This window comes from Garra rufa, chromosome 2 (assembly GCF_049309525.1).
Source record: "Garra rufa chromosome 2, GarRuf1.0, whole genome shotgun sequence".
Lineage (NCBI taxonomy): Eukaryota > Metazoa > Chordata > Actinopteri > Cypriniformes > Cyprinidae > Garra > Garra rufa.
Window position 1 is genome coordinate 40,550,987 of NC_133362.1, and position 21,600 is coordinate 40,572,586.

General features: G+C 42.9%; 1 protein-coding gene across 1 annotated transcript in view; it reads left to right on the forward strand.

Moving 5' to 3' along the window:
• Positions 1-20,623: 20,623 nt before the first annotated feature.
• LOC141326453 (synapse differentiation-inducing gene protein 1) overlaps positions 20,624-21,600 on the forward strand; it is a 42,694-nt gene continuing 41,717 nt past the window's right edge. Inside the window, exon 1 of the mRNA XM_073835201.1 lies at positions 20,624-20,930. The gene's annotated coding sequence lies outside the window, so the exon portion shown is untranslated. The remainder of the gene's footprint in view (positions 20,931-21,600) is intronic.

Consider the following 21,600-nt stretch of genomic DNA (forward strand, 5'->3'; position numbering starts at 1 on the left):
AGATACTTTTTTGATCTCTACACAGAGTACATACAGAGCAAGACAAGATGAGCATTTGAGGTTAAAAAGTAGATAAATTGTCATTTTATTTGGAAAATAACAGATCGTTTTGCTAGATAAGACCCTTCTTTCCTCAGCTGTGATCGTTCAGAGCAGAGGTTCTCAACTCTGGCCCTCGAGGTCCACTTTCCTGCAGAGTTTACCTCCAACCTTGATCAAACTCACCTGCCTGTAACTTTCTAGTAATGATGAAGAGCTTGATTAGCTTGTTCAGGTGTGTTTGATTAGGGTTGGAGCTAAACTCTGCAGGAAAATGGACCTCGAGAGCCAGAGTTGGAAAACTCCCGGTTTAGAGCAGTGGTTCCCAACCACGTTCTTGGAGGCCACCCAACACTGCATGTTTTCCATGTCTCCTTAATCAAACACACCTGATTCAGATCATCAGATCATCAGCTCATCAGTAGAGACTCCAAGACCTGAAATGGGTGTGTGAGACAAAGGAGAGATGCAAAATGTGCAGTGTTGGGGGGCCTCCAGGAACGTGGTTGGGAACCACTGGTTTGGAGCCTTTTGAAGCTGCATTTTGGAAGTTCAAACTCGAGGGCACCATAGAAGTCCATTATATGGAGAGAAATCCTGAAATGTTTTTCTCAAAAACATAATTTCCTTACGACTGAAGAAAGAAAGACATGAACATCTTGGATGACAAGGGGGTGAGTACATTATCTGTAAATTTTTGTTCTGAAAGTGAACTACTCCTATAATCATGGAGGGGAGACCAGGGATGAAAGTAACACATTTTGTTTGAGTATCAGTAACTCAGTGGTTGTTTGTGCTAGATCTCTCAAACTTTGATATAGCCTCCTGGGAGTTTTTTTTTAAAAATGATTTTAGTGAATTTCTATGAGAACTCACATGGCACAGTTTTAAATCTAGATGTCGAGGACTTTTTAGAGATCCCCATAAAGTTTAATGCTGACATGTTTGGACATTTGTCCATTTGACGTGTAAGATCCAAACGCAAGCTTTAATAAACAGATCATAGTCAAACAGGCAGGGTCAATATCCAAACAAACAGGGTAACGGAGGCAAAATAATAGCGTAATCCACAAAAATACAGGCAGAGTCCAAAAACCAGAGAGGGCAGTCCGAAAAGTAACAAATAAACAAGGCAATGAAACAAGGCAAAAACTATGGCAATGAAACAGAACAAAACAATGGCAAAACTATGACAAAAAACCAAACCGTGAAAATAACAAGAACAAGGCAGGAGAAAATCAGAGAAACGCTTAGTAGAGTCCGCACAGCAAAACAATACTTCGCGAGGGCCTGTTTGGCATGGCCCTCCTTAAATGGCTGACAAACAGGAAGTTACCACAGAAGGAAGCAGAGGGAGCAGTAAAAGTCAGAGTGAGTAAGGGCTGCCTCTGCTGGCCTGGCATTACAGAACCATTGACAGTGGTTGAGCAGATAGTAAGTTCATAAGAGGATGGTACCCCCTTTTGAGGATCTGCAGCGGGAGCGGCCACTTCAGGGGGTTCCGCCGTGAACGCCACCTCCATAAGAGGCATTGGCGCAGCGGACACGTGGACAGACGAGGCCTCCGGAGCAGACTCGTGAACAGACTCATGGACAGACGAGGCCTCTGGAGCAGATTCATGGACAGACGAGGCCTCTGGAGCAAATTCATGGACAGACAAGGCCTCTGGAGCAGACTTGTGGACAGGAGGGGCCTCTGGAGCACAGTTTGCAGCCCACACACTTAAAATGACGAATACCATCACAGGTAGTGAAGTAGGCAATGGGATGTCCACCGGGCTGGAAGGTGTGAGGCTTGGGTGTGTCAGTTCTGCGTGGCTTGCTTGGCTTGGGAGTGTCGGCTCTATTGGTATGCCTGCAGCCCGCACTGACATTAGAGGAGGGTCCATCACACTGACAATCAAGACATGGCGTGGCTCTGGCAGGTCAGACGAGACATGGCGTTGCTCTGGCAGGTCGGGTGAGACGTGACTTGGCTCTGGAATAACAGCAGCAACTTGGCTTGGCTCATGATGATCTGCTGTAACTTGGCTTGGCTTATGGAAATCAGCTTTGGTTTGGCTTAACATAGATAGCCCAGCTGTAACTTGACTTGATTCAGGAACAACAGCTGCGACTTGGCTTGACTCGTGGGGCACAGCTGTGACTTGGCATGACTCATGGAGAACAACAGCTGTATCTTGGCTTGACTCATGGAGAACAACAGCTGTATCTTGGCTTGATTCATGAACAACAACAGCTGTTTCTTGGCTTGACTCGTGGAGAACATCTGTATCTTGGCTTGACTCATGGAGAACAACAGCTATATCTTGGCTTGATTCATGAAGAACATCTGTATCTTGGCTTGACTCATGGAGAACAACAGCTGTATCTTGGCTTGACTCATGGAGAACAACAGCTGTATCTTGGCTTGACTCATGGAGAACAACAGCTGTATCTTGGCTTGACTCATGGAGAACAACAGCTATATCTTGGCTTGATTCATGAACAACAACAGCTGTTTCTTGGCTTGACTCATGGAGAACATCTGTATCTTGGCTTGACTCATGGAGAACAACAGCTATATCTTGGCTTGATTCATGGAGAACAACAGCTGTATCTTGTCTTGGCACAGAAAGTGTAGCCCTGACTTGACTTGACACCGGAGGATCAGGCATCACTTGGCTTGATGTCAGAGGAACGGTTGTGACTTGACTTGGCTTTGAAGGGATGGCTGTGACTTGACTTAATGTTGGACAAGCAGCTGTGGCTTGAATTGGCTTAGAGTGAGCAGCTGTAACTTGACTTGGCTTTGAGGGAACAGCTGTGACTTGACTTGGCTTTGGGGGAACAGATGTGACTTGATTTGGCTTTGAAGGCACCCCTGTGGCTTGGCTTGACTTAGCTGGAAGAGCTGCGACGTGGCTTGGCTTTGCTGGAGCATCTGCGGCTTGGCTTGACTTTGCTGGAGCAGCTGCGACATGACTTGACTTGGCCGGAACAGCAGCTGTAACGTGACTTGATTTGACAGGAACAGCAGCTGTAACGTGACTTGACTTGGCAGGAACAGCAGCTGTAACGTGACTTGATTTTACAGGAACAGCAGCTGTAACGTGACTTGATTTTACAGGAACAGCAGCTGTAACGTGACTTGACTTGGCAGGAACAGTAGCTGTAACTTGACTTGGCAGGAACAGCAGCTGTAACGTGACTTGATTTTACAGGAACAGCAGCTGTAACGTGACTTGACTTGGCAGGAACAGTAGCTGTAACTTGACTTGGCAGGAACAGTAGCTGTAACGTGACTTGATTTTACAGGAACAGCAGCTGTAACGTGACTTGACCTGGCAGGAACTGCAGCTGTAACGTGACTTGGCTTGGCAGGAACAGCAGCTGTAACGTGACTTGATTTTACAGGAACAGCAGCTGTAACGTGACTTGATTTGACAGGAACAGCAGCTGTAACGTGACTTGACTTGGCTGGAACAGTAGCTGTAACGTGACTTGACTTGGCAGGAACAGTAGCTGTAACGTGACTTGATTTGACAGGAACAGCAGCTGTAACGTGACTTGATTTGATAGGAACAGTAGCTGTAACGTGACTTCACTTGGCAGGAACAGCAGCCGTAACGTGACTTGATTTGACAGGAACAGTAGCTGTAACGTGACTTGACTTGGCAGGAACAGTAGCTGTAACGTGACTTGACCTGGCAGGAACAGTAGCTGTAACGTGACTTGATTTGACAGGAACAGCAGCTGTAACGTGACTTGGCTTGGCAGGAACAGCAGCTGTAACGTGACTTGACCTGGCAGGAACAGCAGCTGTAACGTGACTTGACCTGGCAGGAACTGCAGCTGTAACGTGACTTGACTTGGCAGGAACAGTAGCTGTAACGTGACTTGATTTTACAGGAACAGCAGCTGTAACGTGACTTGACTTGGCAGGAACTGCAGCTGTAACGTGACTTGGCAGGAACAGTAGCTGTAACGTGACTTGATTTTACAGGAACAGCAGCTGTAACGTGACTTGACCTGGCAGGAACTGCAGCTGTAACGTGACTTGGCTTGGCAGGAACAGCAGCTGTAACGTGACTTGATTTTACAGGAACAGCAGCTGTAACGTGACTTGATTTGACAGGAACAGCAGCTGTAACGTGACTTGACTTGGCTGGAACAGTAGCTGTAACGTGACTTGACTTGGCAGGAACAGTAGCTGTAACGTGACTTGATTTTACAGGAACAGCAGCTGTAACGTGACTTGACCTGGCAGGAACTGCAGCTGTAACGTGACTTGGCTTGGCAGGAACAGCAGCTGTAACGTGACTTGGCTTGGCAGGAACAGCAGCTGTAACGTGACTTGATTTTACAGGAACAGCAGCTGTAACGTGACTTGATTTGACAGGAACAGTAGCTGTAACGTGACTTGACTTGGCAGGAACAGTAGCTGTAACGTGACTTGATTTTACAGGAACAGCAGCTGTAACGTGACTTGACCTGGCAGGAACAGTAGCTGTAACGTGACTTGATTTGACAGGAACAGCAGCTGTAACGTGACTTGACTTGGCAGGAACAGCAGCTGTAACGTGACTTGGCTTGGCAGGAACAGCAGCTGTAACGTGACTTGATTTGACAGGAACAGCAGCTGTAACGTGACTTGGCTTGGCAGGAACAGCAGCTGTAACGTGACTTGACCTGGCAGGAACAGCAGCTGTAACGTGACTTGACCTGGCAGGAACTGCAGCTGTAACGTGACTTGACTTGGCAGGAACAGTAGCTGTAACGTGACTTGATTTTACAGGAACAGCAGCTGTAACGTGACTTGACCTGGCAGGAACTGCAGCTGTAACGTGACTTGGCTTGGCAGGAACAGCAGCTGTAACGTGACTTGGCTTGGCAGGAACAGCAGCTGTAACGTGACTTGATTTTACAGGAACAGCAGCTGTAACGTGACTTGATTTTACAGGAACAGCAGCTGTAACGTGACTTGATTTTACAGGAACAGCAGCTGTAACGTGACTTGACCTGGCAGGAACTGCAGCTGTAACGTGACTTGGCTTGGCAGGAACAGCAGCTGTAACGTGACTTGGCTTGGCAGGAACAGCAGCTGTAACGTGACTTGGCTTGGCAGGAACTGCAGCTGTAACGTGACTTGGCTTGGCAGGAACAGCAGCTGTAACGTGACTTGGCTTGGCAGGAACAGCAGCTGTAACGTGACTTGGCTTGGCAGGAACAGCAGCTGTAACGTGACTTGATTTTACAGGAACAGCAGCTGTAACGTGACTTGATTTGACAGGAACAGCAGCTGTAACGTGACTTGACTTGGCAGGAACAGTAGCTGTAACGTGACTTGATTTGACAGGAACAGCAGCTGTAACGTGACTTGACCTGGCAGGAACAGTAGCTGTAACGTGACTTGATTTGACAGGAACAGCAGCTGTAACGTGACTTGACTTGGCAGGAACAGTAGCTGTAACGTGACTTGATTTGACAGGAACTGCAGCTGTAACGTGACTTGACCTGGCAGGAACAGTAGCTGTAACGTGACTTGACTTGGCAGGAACAGTAGCTGTAACGTGACTTGATTTGACAGGAACTGCAGCTGTAACGTGACTTGACCTGGCAGGAACAGTAGCTGTAACGTGACTTGACTTGGCAGGAACAGTAGCTGTAACGTGACTTGATTTGACAGGAACTGCAGCTGTAACGTGACTTGACCTGGCAGGAACAGTAGCTGTAACGTGACTTGACCTGGCAGGAACAGCAGCTGTAACGTGACTTGATTTGACAGGAACAGCAGCTGTAACGTGACTTGACTTGGCAGGAACAGTAGCTGTAACGTGACTTGATTTGACAGGAACTGCAGCTGTAACGTGACTTGACCTGGCAGGAACAGTAGCTGTAACGTGACTTGACCTGGCAGGAACAGTAGCTGTAACGTGACTTGATTTGACAGGAACAGCAGCTGTAACGTCACTTGACTTGGCAGGAACAGTAGCTGTAACGTGACTTGACCTGGCAGGAACAGCAGCTGTAACGTGACTTGACTTGGCAGGAACAGTAGCTGTAACGTGACTTGACCTGGCAGGAACTGCAGCTGTAACGTGACTTGGCTTGGCAGGAACAGCAGGTGTAACGTGACTTGATTTGATAGGAACAGCAGCTGTAACGTGACTTGGCTTGGCAGGAACAGCAGCTGTAACGTGACTTGACCTGGCAGGAACTGCAGCTGTAACGTGACTTGGCTTGGCAGGAACAGCAGCTGTAACGTGACTTGATTTGACAGGAACAGCAGCTGTAACGTGACTTGGCTTGGCAGGAACAGCAGCTGTAACGTGACTTGACCTGGCAGGAACAGCAGCTGTAACGTGACTTGGCTTGGCAGGAACAGCAGCTGTAACGTGACTTGGCTTGGCAGGAACAGCAGCTGTAACGTGACTTGACCTGGCAGGAACAGCAGCTGTAACGTGACTTGGCTTGGCAGGAACAGCAGCTGTAACGTGACTTGGCTTGGCAGGAACAGCAGCTGTAACGTGACTTGATTTGACAGGAACAGCAGCTGTAACGTGACTTGACTTGGCAGGAGCAGTAGCTGTAACGTGACTTGACCTGGCAGGAACAGTAGCTGTAACGTGACTTGACCTGGCAGGAACAGCAGCTGTAACGTGACTTGACTTGGCAGGAACAGTAGCTGTAACGTGACTTGACCTGGCAGGAACAGCAGCTGTAACGTGACTTGGCTTGGCAGGAACAGCAGCTGTAACGTGACTTGACCTGGCAGGAACTGCAGCTGTAACGTGACTTGGCTTGGCAGGAACAGCAGCTGTAACGTGACTTGACCTGGCAGGAACTGCAGCTGTAACGTGACTTGGCTTGGCAGGAACAGCAGCTGTAACGTGACTTGATTTGACAGGAACAGCAGCTGTAACGTGACTTGACCTGGCAGGAACAGTAGCTGTAACGTGACTTGATTTGACAGGAACAGCAGCTGTAACGTGACTTGGCTTGGCAGGAACAGCAGCTGTAACGTGACTTGACCTGGCAGGAACAGCAGCTGTAACGTGACTTGGCTTGGCAGGAACAGCAGCTGTAACGTGACTTGGCTTGGCAGGAACAGCAGCTGTAACGTGACTTGACCTGGCAGGAACAGCAGCTGTAACGTGACTTGACCTGGCAGGAACAGTAGCTGTAACGTGACTTGATTTGACAGGAACAGCAGCTGTAACGTGACTTGACTTGGCAGGAACAGTAGCTGTAACGTGACTTGATTTGACAGGAACTGCAGCTGTAACGTGACTTGACCTGGCAGGAACAGTAGCTGTAACGTGACTTGACTTGGCAGGAACAGTAGCTGTAACGTGACTTGATTTGACAGGAACTGCAGCTGTAACGTGACTTGACCTGGCAGGAACAGTAGCTGTAACGTGACTTGACTTGGCAGGAACAGTAGCTGTAACGTGACTTGATTTGACAGGAACTGCAGCTGTAACGTGACTTGACCTGGCAGGAACAGTAGCTGTAACGTGACTTGACCTGGCAGGAACAGCAGCTGTAACGTGACTTGACTTGGCAGGAACAGTAGCTGTAACGTGACTTGATTTGACAGGAACTGCAGCTGTAACGTGACTTGACCTGGCAGGAACAGTAGCTGTAACGTGACTTGACCTGGCAGGAACAGCAGCTGTAACGTGACTTGATTTGACAGGAACAGCAGCTGTAACGTGACTTGACTTGGCAGGAACAGTAGCTGTAACGTGACTTGATTTGACAGGAACTGCAGCTGCAACGTGACTTGACCTGGCAGGAACTGCAGCTGTAACGTGACTTGGCTTGGCAGGAACAGCAGGTGTAACGTGACTTGATTTGATAGGAACGGCAGCTGTAACGTGACTTGGCTTGGCAGGAACTGCAGCTGTAACGTGACTTGATTTGACAGGAACTGCAGCTGTAACGTGACTTGACCTGGCAGGAACTGCAGCTGTAACGTGACTTGGCTTGGCAGGAACAGCAGGTGTAACGTGACTTGATTTGATAGGAACAGCAGCTGTAACGTGACTTGGCTTGGCAGGAACAGCAGCTGTAACGTGACTTGACCTGGCAGGAACTGCAGCTGTAACGTGACTTGGCTTGGCAGGAACAGCAGCTGTAACGTGACTTGATTTGACAGGAACAGCAGCTGTAACGTGACTTGACCTGGCAGGAACAGTAGCTGTAACGTGACTTGATTTGACAGGAACAGCAGCTGTAACGTGACTTGGCTTGGCAGGAACAGCAGCTGTAACGTGACTTGGCTTGGCAGGAACAGCAGCTGTAACGTGACTTGACCTGGCAGGAACAGCAGCTGTAACGTGACTTGGCTTGGCAGGAACAGCAGCTGTAACGTGACTTGGCTTGGCAGGAACAGCAGCTGTAACGTGACTTGATTTGACAGGAACAGCAGCTGTAACGTGACTTGACTTGGCAGGAACAGTAGCTGTAACGTGACTTGACCTGGCAGGAACAGTAGCTGTAACGTGACTTGACCTGGCAGGAACAGCAGCTGTAACGTGACTTGACTTGGCAGGAACAGTAGCTGTAACGTGACTTGACCTGGCAGGAACAGCAGCTGTAACGTGACTTGGCTTGGCAGGAACAGCAGCTGTAACGTGACTTGACCTGGCAGGAACTGCAGCTGTAACGTGACTTGGCTTGGCAGGAACAGCAGCTGTAACGTGACTTGATTTGACAGGAACAGCAGCTGTAACGTGACTTGACCTGGCAGGAACAGTAGCTGTAACGTGACTTGATTTGACAGGAACAGCAGCTGTAACGTGACTTGGCTTGGCAGGAACAGCAGCTGTAACGTGACTTGACCTGGCAGGAACAGTAGCTGTAACGTGACTTGACCTGGCAGGAACAGTAGCTGTAACGTGACTTGACCTGGCAGGAACAGCAGCTGTAACGTGACTTGACTTGGCAGGAACAGTAGCTGTAACGTGACTTGATTTGACAGGAACTGCAGCTGTAACGTGACTTGACCTGGCAGGAACAGTAGCTGTAACGTGACTTGACCTGGCAGGAACAGCAGCTGTAACGTGACTTGATTTGACAGGAACAGCAGCTGTAACGTGACTTGACTTGGCAGGAACAGTAGCTGTAACGTGACTTGATTTGACAGGAACTGCAGCTGTAACGTGACTTGACCTGGCAGGAACAGCAGCTGTAACGTGACTTGACTTGGCAGGAACAGCAGCTGTAACGTGACTTGACTTGGCAGGAACAGCAGCTGTAACGTGACTTGATTTGACAGGAACAGCAGCTGTAACGTGACTTGACCTGGCAGGAACAGCAGCTGTAACGTGACTTGACTTGGCAGGAACAGCAGCTGTAACGTGACTTGACTTGGCAGGAACAGTAGCTGTAACGTGACTTGATTTGACAGGAACTGCAGCTGTAACGCGACTTGACCTGGCAGGAACTGCAGCTGTAACGTGACTTGGCTTGGCAGGAACAGCAGGTGTAACGTGACTTGATTTGATAGGAACAGCAGCTGTAACGTGACTTGGCTTGGCAGGAACTGCAGCTGTAACGTGACTTGATTTGACAGGAACTGCAGCTGTAACGTGACTTGACCTGGCAGGAACTGCAGCTGTAACGTGACTTGGCTTGGCAGGAACAGCAGGTGTAACGTGACTTGATTTGATAGGAACAGCAGCTGTAACGTGACTTGGCTTGGCAGGAACAGCAGCTGTAACGTGACTTGACCTGGCAGGAACTGCAGCTGTAACGTGACTTGGCTTGGCAGGAACAGCAGCTGTAACGTGACTTGATTTGACAGGAACAGCAGCTGTAACGTGACTTGACCTGGCAGGAACAGTAGCTGTAACGTGACTTGATTTGACAGGAACAGCAGCTGTAACGTGACTTGGCTTGGCAGGAACAGCAGCTGTAACATGACTTGGCTTGGCAGGAACAGCAGCTGTAACGTGACTTGACCTGGCAGGAACAGCAGCTGTAACGTGACTTGGCTTGGCAGGAACAGCAGCTGTAACGTGACTTGGCTTGGCAGGAACAGCAGCTGTAACGTGACTTGATTTGACAGGAACAGCAGCTGTAACGTGACTTGACTTGGCAGGAACAGTAGCTGTAACGTGACTTGACCTGGCAGGAACAGTAGCTGTAACGTGACTTGACCTGGCAGGAACAGCAGCTGTAACGTGACTTGACTTGGCAGGAACAGTAGCTGTAACGTGACTTGACCTGGCAGGAACAGCAGCTGTAACGTGACTTGGCTTGGCAGGAACAGCAGCTGTAACGTGACTTGACCTGGCAGGAACTGCAGCTGTAACGTGACTTGGCTTGGCAGGAACAGCAGCTGTAACGTGACTTGACCTGGCAGGAACAGCAGCTGTAACGTGACTTGGCTTGGCAGGAACAGCAGCTGTAACGTGACTTGACCTGGCAGGAACTGCAGCTGTAACGTGACTTGGCTTGGCAGGAACAGCAGCTGTAACGTGACTTGACTTGGCAGGAACAGTAGCTGTAACGTGACTTGACCTGGCAGGAACAGCAGCTGTAACGTGACTTGGCTTGGCAGGAACAGCAGCTGTAACGTGACTTGACCTGGCAGGAACTGCAGCTGTAACGTGACTTGGCTTGGCAGGAACAGCAGCTGTAACGTGACTTGATTTGACAGGAACAGCAGCTGTAACGTGACTTGACCTGGCAGGAACAGTAGCTGTAACGTGACTTGATTTGACAGGAACAGCAGCTGTAACGTGACTTGGCTTGGCAGGAACAGCAGCTGTAACGTGACTTGACCTGGCAGGAACAGCAGCTGTAACGTGACTTGGCTTGGCAGGAACAGCAGCTGTAACGTGACTTGGCTTGGCAGGAACAGCAGCTGTAACGTGACTTGACCTGGCAGGAACAGCAGCTGTAACGTGACTTGGCTTGGCAGGAACAGCAGCTGTAACGTGACTTGACCTGGCAGGAACAGCAGCTGTAACGTGACTTGGCTTGGCAGGAACAGCAGCTGTAACGTGACTTGGCTTGGCAGGAACAGCAGCTGTAACGTGACTTGACCTGGCAGGAACAGCAGCTGTAAGGTGACTTGGCTTGGCAGGAACAGCAGCTGTAACGTGACTTGATTTGACAGGAACAGTAGCTGTAAGGTGACTTGGCTTGGCAGGAACAGCAGCTGTAACGTGACTTGATTTGACAGGAACAGCAGCTGTAAGGTGACTTGGCTTGGCAGGAACAGCAGCTGTAACGTGACTTGACCTGGCAGGAACAGTAGCTGTAACGTGACTTGACCTGGCAGGAACTGCAGCTGTAACGTGACTTGGCTTGGCAGGAACTGCAACTGTAACGTGACTTGGCTTGGCAGGAACTGCAGCTGTAACTGCATAAGCAGGTGCTGGCTTGGCTGACGTGGGTTTAGGGAGACCAGCTGCTCGAACCAACAGTAGCGATGTGTCCTCCACGCTGGACACCAACCACCTTGAAACAGAGTTTACATGATAAAGTGCAGATGTAGAGGCCATTTTGTGTACAAGGTCCGATGCGACCGGCATCATGTGCAGGGGCCCTGGTGTGGCGGCCATCTTGAGTGCAGACTCTGGGATGGCGGCCATCTTGGCGACAGGCTCTGGCGTGGCGGCCATCTTGTGCAGTGGCTCTGGAAGGGCGGCCATCTTGTGAACAGGCTTTGGGATGGCGGCCATCTTGTGAACAGGCTTAGGGATGGCAGGCATGGCGTAAGCAGGCCCTGGAGCGGCAGGCATGGCGTGAGCAGGCTGTGGCTTGACAGACGTGATGTGAGTAGGTTGTGGTTTGGTAGATGTGATGTAAGCAGGCAATAGCGCAATCCACAAAAATACAGGCAGAGTCCAAAAACCAGAGAGGGCAGTCCGAAAAGTAACAAATAAACAAGGCAATGAAACAAGGCAAAAACTATGGCAATGAAACAGAACAAAACAATGGCAAAACTATGACAAGAAACCAAACTGTGAAAATAACAAGAACAAGGCAAGAAAATCAGAGAAACGCTTAGTAGAGTCCGCACAGCAAAACAATACTTCGCAAGGGCCTGTTTGGCATGGCCCTCCTTAAATGGGGTTGTGGCTAGAAGGGATACATCTACGACCGGAAACTAACAATGAAAGTAATTGTTCTAGCTACTAGATTGTGTTTTTTTAACGTCTACACCTACCCCAACCCTAAACTTAGCCCTTACTATAATAAAAAAAACAGTATTATTGTTGTACAGTGTGATAAAAATAACGTTAGATTGATGTGCGCATGCCCAGTAGCGAATCATGTCTCCCTTCTAGTCTTTACCCTTAAATGGCTGACAAACAGGAAGTTACCACAGAAGGAAGCAGAGGGAGCAGTAACAGTCAGAGTGAGTAAGGGCTCCCTCTGCTGGCCTGGCGTTACAACCAGGACTAAAATAATTTTTTATTATGTATTTGGGAGACATAACTATTGAATAGGAAAATAAATAATATATCAATATTCTTATGAAATATTAGATATTATTATGAAAATCTGACCACTTATTACTCCCATTATGACTATTAATTTTTCAACATCTTGTCCCAACAGCAACACATTAATATGCAAATTAGATACAGTGTATAGATGCAGTGTTTAATGAGAAAACCAGTTTATGGAAATTTTTTACACACATACTGCATGAAACAAAATGGTATATCAAATAATTTTTGTTACATGTTTTATAACAGTTGAGAATTATCCTTAAACAAAGTTTGGTATAAAAAATCCTGAAACCTAAAAATTGATTTGCATTTTTGATTTTTTGATTTTATGTACTTTGAGTGTCCTCAGAGTACATAGAATACAATATGAATAAAATATATTTTTTCAAAAATGTTAATTTCTAATGCTCTAAACAATGTAATGGCATGAAAAATAATAAATTAAAAAAAAAAAAATCTGGGTCTCAGGAGGATATGGTAGCCACATTTGTCTACTACAAATAAAACTCACTTGGATGTGTACTGCATATTCACAGATTATGTGAATTAATGTCAAATACAAAACACAAATACAAAACACATAGGGTGAATTGTAACACAGGCTGGGGATAGATGTAACAGTGTGAAGTAATTTGCTGAAATAAGACTCACACTTCCAATTTATGTAAAAACTTGACTGAAAAACAAAGAATAATCAGTTTTTTAAATAAAGTGAACCAATTAAAGTGACAAAAACATTATACTGTATTCATTTTAGGACTTTAAATTTAGCACCATCTACCTATTTGCATGTGAATTTCATGCTCATACATTCTAAACATTTTATCCAGTAAGAAGATGTGAATAAACAATGATGGAAACACATTTTACAATGCAACAAAAACCTCACATGACTTCGCCTCAATAGAAAATGTGATTGATAATTGGACTCATTGGAATCATCATAAGGAGTTTGTTTTAACAACTATGTAAGTCAAATAATTGTATCTACAACACAATGATTGCTATAGGCAAAAAAAATAAATAAAAATACTTTCTTTAAATTGGCTGTTTTCAAACTGGTGGGTGTTTCTACATTTTGCAATGAAAAGGATGGCCCTTACCTGACCCAACCTCTTAACATGTGACGTGAGCAAATCAAGTAACATGGTCAAAACGCCCCTCCGTTTTGGCCTCACTCATCGATCTGGTAACTCCCATTTGGCGTTGCCAAGTCTGTCAGAATTGTTTTACTTTTACCACCCACACAGAACGTGACTTCGACAGAGGGGGATTCCAATGGAGGGGAAAACCATAGAAAAAAACCACAATTGGGATAGTTTTAATAACAACTGGTTTTATTGTCTAGCAGCCCTGCATTACTGTCCTGCAGAGACATGAATGGCAAGCTGTTTTAACATTTATTCTATCCATCTTATTTTCAATGCGTAAATAAGTTGTTTTCTGGTAATGTGCGAGACTTCCGGTTCATAAGCCGCCGTAGGAAAATAACGAGAAAAATAATAACGTGCAGTAAATGGTAACACTGTTGCACTACAAACCACTGTGTTCATGACAAGCAACAAAACAAGCTGTTTTGTACAGATAAAAATAGCTGGACATGGATGGGACCGGAAGCCAAACACATTAAATTTCACAATTTCACATTAAACAATTAGTTGAATATTGAATATATTTTATAAATAGACTGCAGTAATTTTAGTAGAAACCCTAGTAAATTACATGTTATTTTGTTTTTTGTTTTTTTCCAGAAACATGGTAGGAAAATAGTGATATCTGTTTTAAAATTATTCTCCATTTATCCAGAATCGCGCAGCTCTAGTTGGTCATTTATCCACATGTAATGTAAACAAATAAATGACTTTAATTTTAGATAAAACATCAAAGATCAGGTCAGTGAGGTTCAGCATCCAGAACATATACATTTATTTTGTGCTAAGTATTCTACAAATATATTTATATATTTTCGTGCTTCATAAAAATAATCTGCAATTGTACTTTTGGTATGCTAAACTGGTATACCAAAAATATGCTAAATCTGAACAACTCATTTTGTGCTTATTGCACTTTAATTTAATTTAAATAATTGTGTGGAAGTAGTGCTGAAGCCCAACTAAAGATATAGCTACTGTATATTTGACTGTGTTAGTCGAGCTATTGTAAGTATACTTCAGGTACACTTTAAATATATTGCATTTAAAAACATACAACATTTACTATACAGAGATCATACAGTTTTTATTAACCCTCAAAGACAGAGACAGTCATCCGCGGCTAAAAATAACTATTGTTCTTAAATGTTTAATAACTTTTGAACTGGTTGGTTGTTATATTATGTAACTAATTCTTATATAGTTTGTAAAGATTATTTGCACTATTTTTTCTGTTGCACTCGGTATATTTCTCTCTTATTTTGTGTGTAGTTTGTGAATAATTTGGACTGTTTATATTTTTGTTGCACAAAACAATTTGTGCAATTGTTTTCACTACTTCCTGCACTGTTTGTGTTTATTACTCATTATTATACTCAGATTAAGAATATATTAAACCTTTTTATTGTGCTTTGCTATTATATAACACTGTTTCTGCTATGACTTTACTCCTGAAATGTTTTTGGACAGGTCAATAAACTAAATAGGCCTGTTTTTCACTGAAAAGCGCCTATAATAATATTGTAATATATGGCTCTAACTTACTTGGGGAATGTTATATATAGACAAAGTTTTATTTGGAAGTGTAAAACATCTAAATACAAATTTCTAGAGAAAAAAAAAACCAAACTTGAGAAGTTTTTGTTTGAGTACACAGTAAAAAACACCCAATTGTTGCTAGCGTTTTTCCTAAAGTTCTGGAAATTTACTCATTTTTAGAGAAAGCAAAAGGAAAATTGTAATTTTAAATTAGCTATACATAAATTTCAAGTTATTATGTTTATAATGATATATGATAATTGATGCTGACTGCTAGAATAGGTCTGAAAAAAAACAAAGAAATGTACAGGTGCCTCAGGTGCCCCAAAAATGTTCTAGGTCTTTAAGGGTTAAATATCTTGCATTTAAAGACATACAACATTTATTATACAGTAGTAACTTTACAAAAGACACTAGAACCTAACGAATAAACTCTAGTAGGCTACCTAAAGAATAAGCATTACTAGCTAATAAATAAGTACTAGTACTTAAAGGAAAATATACTAGTATCTAAAAAGTAAGTACAAGAAGCCTAGCATGGAAACTAGTACGGTTTATAGATTAAAGTCCAACTTTCAAGTTGAAGATCACTGTGAATGAACGTGTAGATAAATAGTGTAGGAACCAGTTTTTCTTGAAAATATAATTCAAAATACGCTATTTAGGCTTCTGGAGTCGTTTTTAAGAGAGAATTTTACTTCCGCATCTGAAAAACTGGCAAAAGCGGCAGTGACGTCACGGCCGGTAGAGCGGTCAATGTAAACCATAGGAAAACAATGGATCGCAATGACTGTTCGGGCGCAGAGAACATTTAAAATGTTCATTTACACTCGTATGACGAACCACAGACACAAATATGAGCCGGTTATGTGGCCAAGAGAGCAGGGACATGCCAGGATTAAACAGAACAGCGGTCAGAGACAAATCAAGTTGTAATGTGAGGAGAACAGGGCAGGTGTCTGTGAGAGATCAGTGTTAGCAGACGATATCTAATCGGGCAAAATTATAGCATTGGTCATCTAGAAGTATTGATTCTACTTACCTGTAAAACAAACGAATAATCGTTGATGAAGCGTGTCATACTCGTTAATATCCAACGTTACGTGATATAGCGGGTTCTTATTACCGCGCACGCGAGAGATAAACACCTTTTTGTTTTATTATATGCTTCTATGGGAAATGCCCCCAAACTTGATGTGCTGTCTCTGACTCTGCACTTTGAGGCTTGCTGTCTGAAATCAAAATAGATAGCTTATATGCATTTCAGGCAAAGGCATGAGTAAGTTTATGGTAGAGATAATTTATTACTCTGATCAAAATACTTGTACGTACAAATAAACAGTAAAATGTAATCTCAATTACAGGTTGACTATTTTTAGCTCACAAATACCTATAAAGTAAAACTTTTTTAATGCCATTGGTATAAGACAATTAATATTGACAGCATAAGTCAAGTTGTCTGCTGGTATTCATCAGGAAGCCCTTACCTGCATGTGTTGTGTCAGCTATTAAACAGGTTACAGAGGAAGGATTACTTTATAAAGGTTTTGAATGGCCCCATTTTGGTGACAATAAATAAAAAAATAATCACAATAACAAATTGTCTTAATGTATAAATGTTTTTATGAGGTTAACAACACATATATATCAAGCAGATCTGCATTTATGGCTCATTCAATTCAGTTTAATTTATGCAGCAATAAATCGTAAATATTATTTCATACTACTGTTAATACCCAACTTAAAACACACAACATTGCAACTGTTAATATATATACACATGTAGATGTACCAAACATATACAACTGAAAGAAAAATATTTTCAGTGTGGTTATCAGTATCACACTAATGTGTTATTTTAGAGGTTGGTTAATAACAGCTGGCCTCCACTGCTTCAGATCTTCACACAGCCTCATGTCTTGCAATGTCTCCCAAAACCCTAAAAACACACATGACAAAAAAAAAATCACAAATTAGCTGTGCAAACAATGTGACTAAGATGTATTAACAAACGGAGGATAACTGACCAGTAATGCCTTCTCATATGGTACCATTTTTACATGGTTCTTAAACTTACATTGCTAATGCATAACGTTACAAGCTAGCTACAGTGCTTTACCTCGACTTATACACATCTCGTTGTGTCTCATTATTTAAATAAATATATTCACGGATTTGGTCGTTTTGCGAAGTTATGAGAAGAAAAAACAAGACTTACGGTGCACATTTCACGTATTCGTCTGCATCTCTGACGGCTTCGGACGAACCAGGCTGACCGCGGAGCCGATGAAGCCGCTGTGTGCACTGAAGAAACTGCAACAGTTTTGACCCTCACTTGGTTCTTGCTTCGGCATCCCATATTGAACTGTATCATATCGCCGGGATGATAATCCTCCGGTGTAAAGTGAACGCGTTTTTCGAAGCAGATGCATTCACCCGCACAAACGCACCCAGATCCGGAAGATAGCGCCGTTCTTTTTATTGTAAGTAAACCCGTGGACATGATGTCCTGACAGGCTGGAGTTTGCACAGCCTCCATAAACACAATAATTTAGCATGACAATGATCAATTGAAATTAAAAATAACGACTGAAAACACACAAACTCACGACTGCTCCTACTGAATAGCAACAGAGTTAGGCGAACGACTACCTGTCGTGACGTCATATGACGCGGTCTAGAAAAAAAGCTGTTTTTGAGAGCGGTCCAGGAAATCGTCACTTTGTCTTCTAAATTTGTGCCCTTATGTCTTGTAAAATATTTTCAAATCCTGCATTAACGATTTGTATTGTATTTTCATACACGAATATATGTTTATCTCGAAATTTTTTTTAACTTGCAACATGGACTTTAAATGTTAAAACGGCTTGCCATACTATAAGTGGATCATGTGCTCATGCAGCGGTTCGTTGTTTTGAGTCGCCTTTCAGTCTTTATCCTATTTTAACACAGCCCGATAAGACACAGCTTATTAGGCTGTTCCAAAACAGTTACAGAATAAGAGAGATGTCGTGCTTTTTCCCCCGCAATCTCTAATGTAATCGGCCGGATATTCTTTACATTTGAGTTGTTTTGGACTGACTGTATGAATGCATTCCCTTACTGGATCCTTGGCTTGGACTGAAATGATCTGATCACAATCAGATTTATAGAAACATCAAGACGTCTCTTGTCCACAAAAACTGCTTATTTTCGCTTCTTAAGTATTGTGATGTTATTATGTATTGGTTGAAATCAATATTTCAAATCTGATATTTAAAAAAAAAAAATCTGTGTTTAATTATAATATATTAAACAATCGTAATGGTCCTAACACGAGCCGTTTTAATATGATTTACCCTGCAGTACTTTTAATATTGCAGGTACATACTAGTTTGTCTTCTACTTTTTAAACACTGGATGGCAGTGTTGCAATTGACAGTATGTGAATAAAGTTTGCAAAAACACCTAACCCGCTGTGGTCAATTTTACAGCAGACACAAGCACTGATACTCATATTGCTTTATATTATCTTGCTAAAATTGCAGCTGCACAGTTCACAGTATCATTGCAGTTTTAAAGGTATAGTTCACCCAAAAATCTCAATTACCCCATGATTTTCTCACCCTCAAGCCATCCTATATGTATATCATTTTCTAGTTTCAGATAAACACATTCATTATATTCAGTTATATAAAAAAATGTCCTGGCTCTTCCAAGCTTTGGCAGTGAATTGGGTTTAAGGGTCCAATAAAAGTGCATCCATCCATTCATCCATCATTAAAATAAACTCGGCTCTGTGGGGTTAAAAGAGGCATTATGAAGGGAATCAATGAATTTTGTAAGAAAAATATCCTAAAACTTTATAAACTTTATAAAGAGATTATGGTAGGCTATATAAAGTTTTACCATTTTGAAATCCATTCAGCCGTTCTCCTGTTCTGGCGATATCACTTTTAGCATAGCTTAGCATAGATCATTGAATCCTATTAGACCAATAGCATCGCGTTCAAAAATGACCAACGAGTTTCGCTATTTGTCCTATTTAAAACTTGACTCTTCTGCAGTTATATCGTGTACTAAGACCGGCAGAAAATGTAAAGCTGTGATTTTCTAGGCCGATAAGATTAGGAACTACACTTCCATTCCGGCGTAATAGTCAAGGAAGTTTGCTGCCTTAATATGGCCGAAGCAGGTGCAGTAATATCACGCAGCACCTGAAATTAGGTTACCATTTGCACATGTGCTGCGTGATATAACTGTGCCTGCTTCGGCCATGTTACGGCAGCAAACTTCCTTGACTATTACGTCGGAATGGAAGTGTAGTTCCTAATCTTATCAGTCTAGAAAATCGATGCTTTACATTATTAGTATTAGTATACAATATAACTACAGAAGAGTCAAGTTTTAAATAGGACAAATATCAAAACTCGTTGGTCATTTTTGAACGCGATGCTATTGGTCTAATAGGATTCAATGATCTATGCTAAGCTATGCTAAAAGTGATATCGCCAGAACAGGAGAACGGCTGAATGGATTTCAAAACGGTAAAACTCAACTTATTAACTCGGGGGGAGTTGGAGAATGAGCCTATTTCCAAAAAAAGTGGAGTGTTCCTTTAATATCCATATTTATGTTCATATTATTATTATTTTCATTTTTGGGTGAACTATCCCTTTAAGTGAAATTTTGTACAAGAGTTTTATACAATTTAAGCTTTTTATTTATTTATTTTTTATTTTTTTTGCAAAAATAATTTCTGCAGAGAGTCTAAATTCTGCAAACCAAACTCTTTCATTCCTCACACTCTGAAACACAAATTTTAAAACCATAAATAACACATCCACAATTTTGAAATTAAGATTTAATGTTATCCAAACACATTCCAAATATGTATTATTAATAAAGAAAGCTTACAAAAAGAAAGCATTGTCTTTTGGATTGTGTCACACAGCTGGATAAAAAACTGGATTTGGAGAGAATATAAACCTAATTTGTTTGTCTATGCATATATTGTTATAATTTGATCTCAGTTTGTAATGGAATTTGTTTAATTTATAAAACAGATTTCTGGTCCTGGCTTCTGATTGGTCAGACGAAAAACCCCTTTCATATCACTGTGCAACACCCAAAGTAATTTTTGAGTAAATTTAATTTTAAGTTTATTATAAGGTATCTATTTTATAAAGGCAACGACCTTTACTGTAACTCCACTGCTGGTCGTGTTTAACAACACCCTTTAGCTGTCACTCATAATCGGCTAACAGCATTGCGCTGTTGTTGTATTGTTACCAAGTATGAATCTGAATAAACTACAAGCTATAAATAAACAGATAAATCATGAAAACAAATGGTCCTGTCCTGTGCGATCTTTAGGACCCAGGGGAACTCGAGCGCATCCGTATAAAGACCGCAGATGAAGAGAAAGCAAGTGCATTATAGTGCTTGGACATCAACAGTGTCGACGCGTCTTTTCGCTTTAAAACTACCATTTTACCGCAGTCGTATTAAAACGGCTGGAAAAATGCAGTATAATCGACATCGTGTCCGCATTAAAGGTTTTTGCTGGTGATCCCCCCCCTACTCTTGATAGATGACTTTTTGAAACGGGGACAAAATCTGGACACTTTGGACTTTTATTTATTGCTCTGCTCCACAAATAAAATTGTAAACGGATATATGACTCGAACGTTTCCCCAGTCATTGAGATTATTCATTGTTCAGGTGAACATTTACCGACTGCTATACCAGCTCACCTTGGAAGGTAAGTTACCAGTCTGATCACGAACTTGTACAGCAAATGAATGATTGCACCAAGATGACATCAGTGCATCACAGCCTTTCTGAAGCCTGGCAACAGAAACCTTTCTCGCGGTCTGTTTGTCTCAGTTCACCCTTGATCTCATTCTTGCGCTGGTGCATTTTACGCATAGGACCATCAAGCAGAGCTCACTTGATGCGCAAGTTGATTGATTGATGACTGTAATGGTAAATCATCATACTCATTAAATAATTAATCTTGCATTGATATGGTCAGTTCTATGATAGCTATGTTTTCAAGGTTTTGCGCCTTGAACAGCTCCATGCACAGCTCTAGGACGCAGGGCTTGTTTTTGTTTGTTTTGAATTTTCAGAATTGACTTACAGTGCAAAACCCTAAGTTCGGATTTTTTTTGTTTGTTTTGATAACATATTGTATTTTTTATTTTTCTATCCAAACAAACTGTAATATTGAAAACACGAGAATCACGTAATAAATCAAATGTTTCATTACAGAAAAACTAGGTTTGGAATGTATCTCGGTGCTTTTAATGGCAATATTAATAATAATGCTGGTGTATTGAATAATCACAGCCTTGTCATGTGCTGTTATTCTGCAAAAATGCCCATAAATGCAAGACAAAGGGGCCAAAAAATGTCTCTGCACAAGTAAA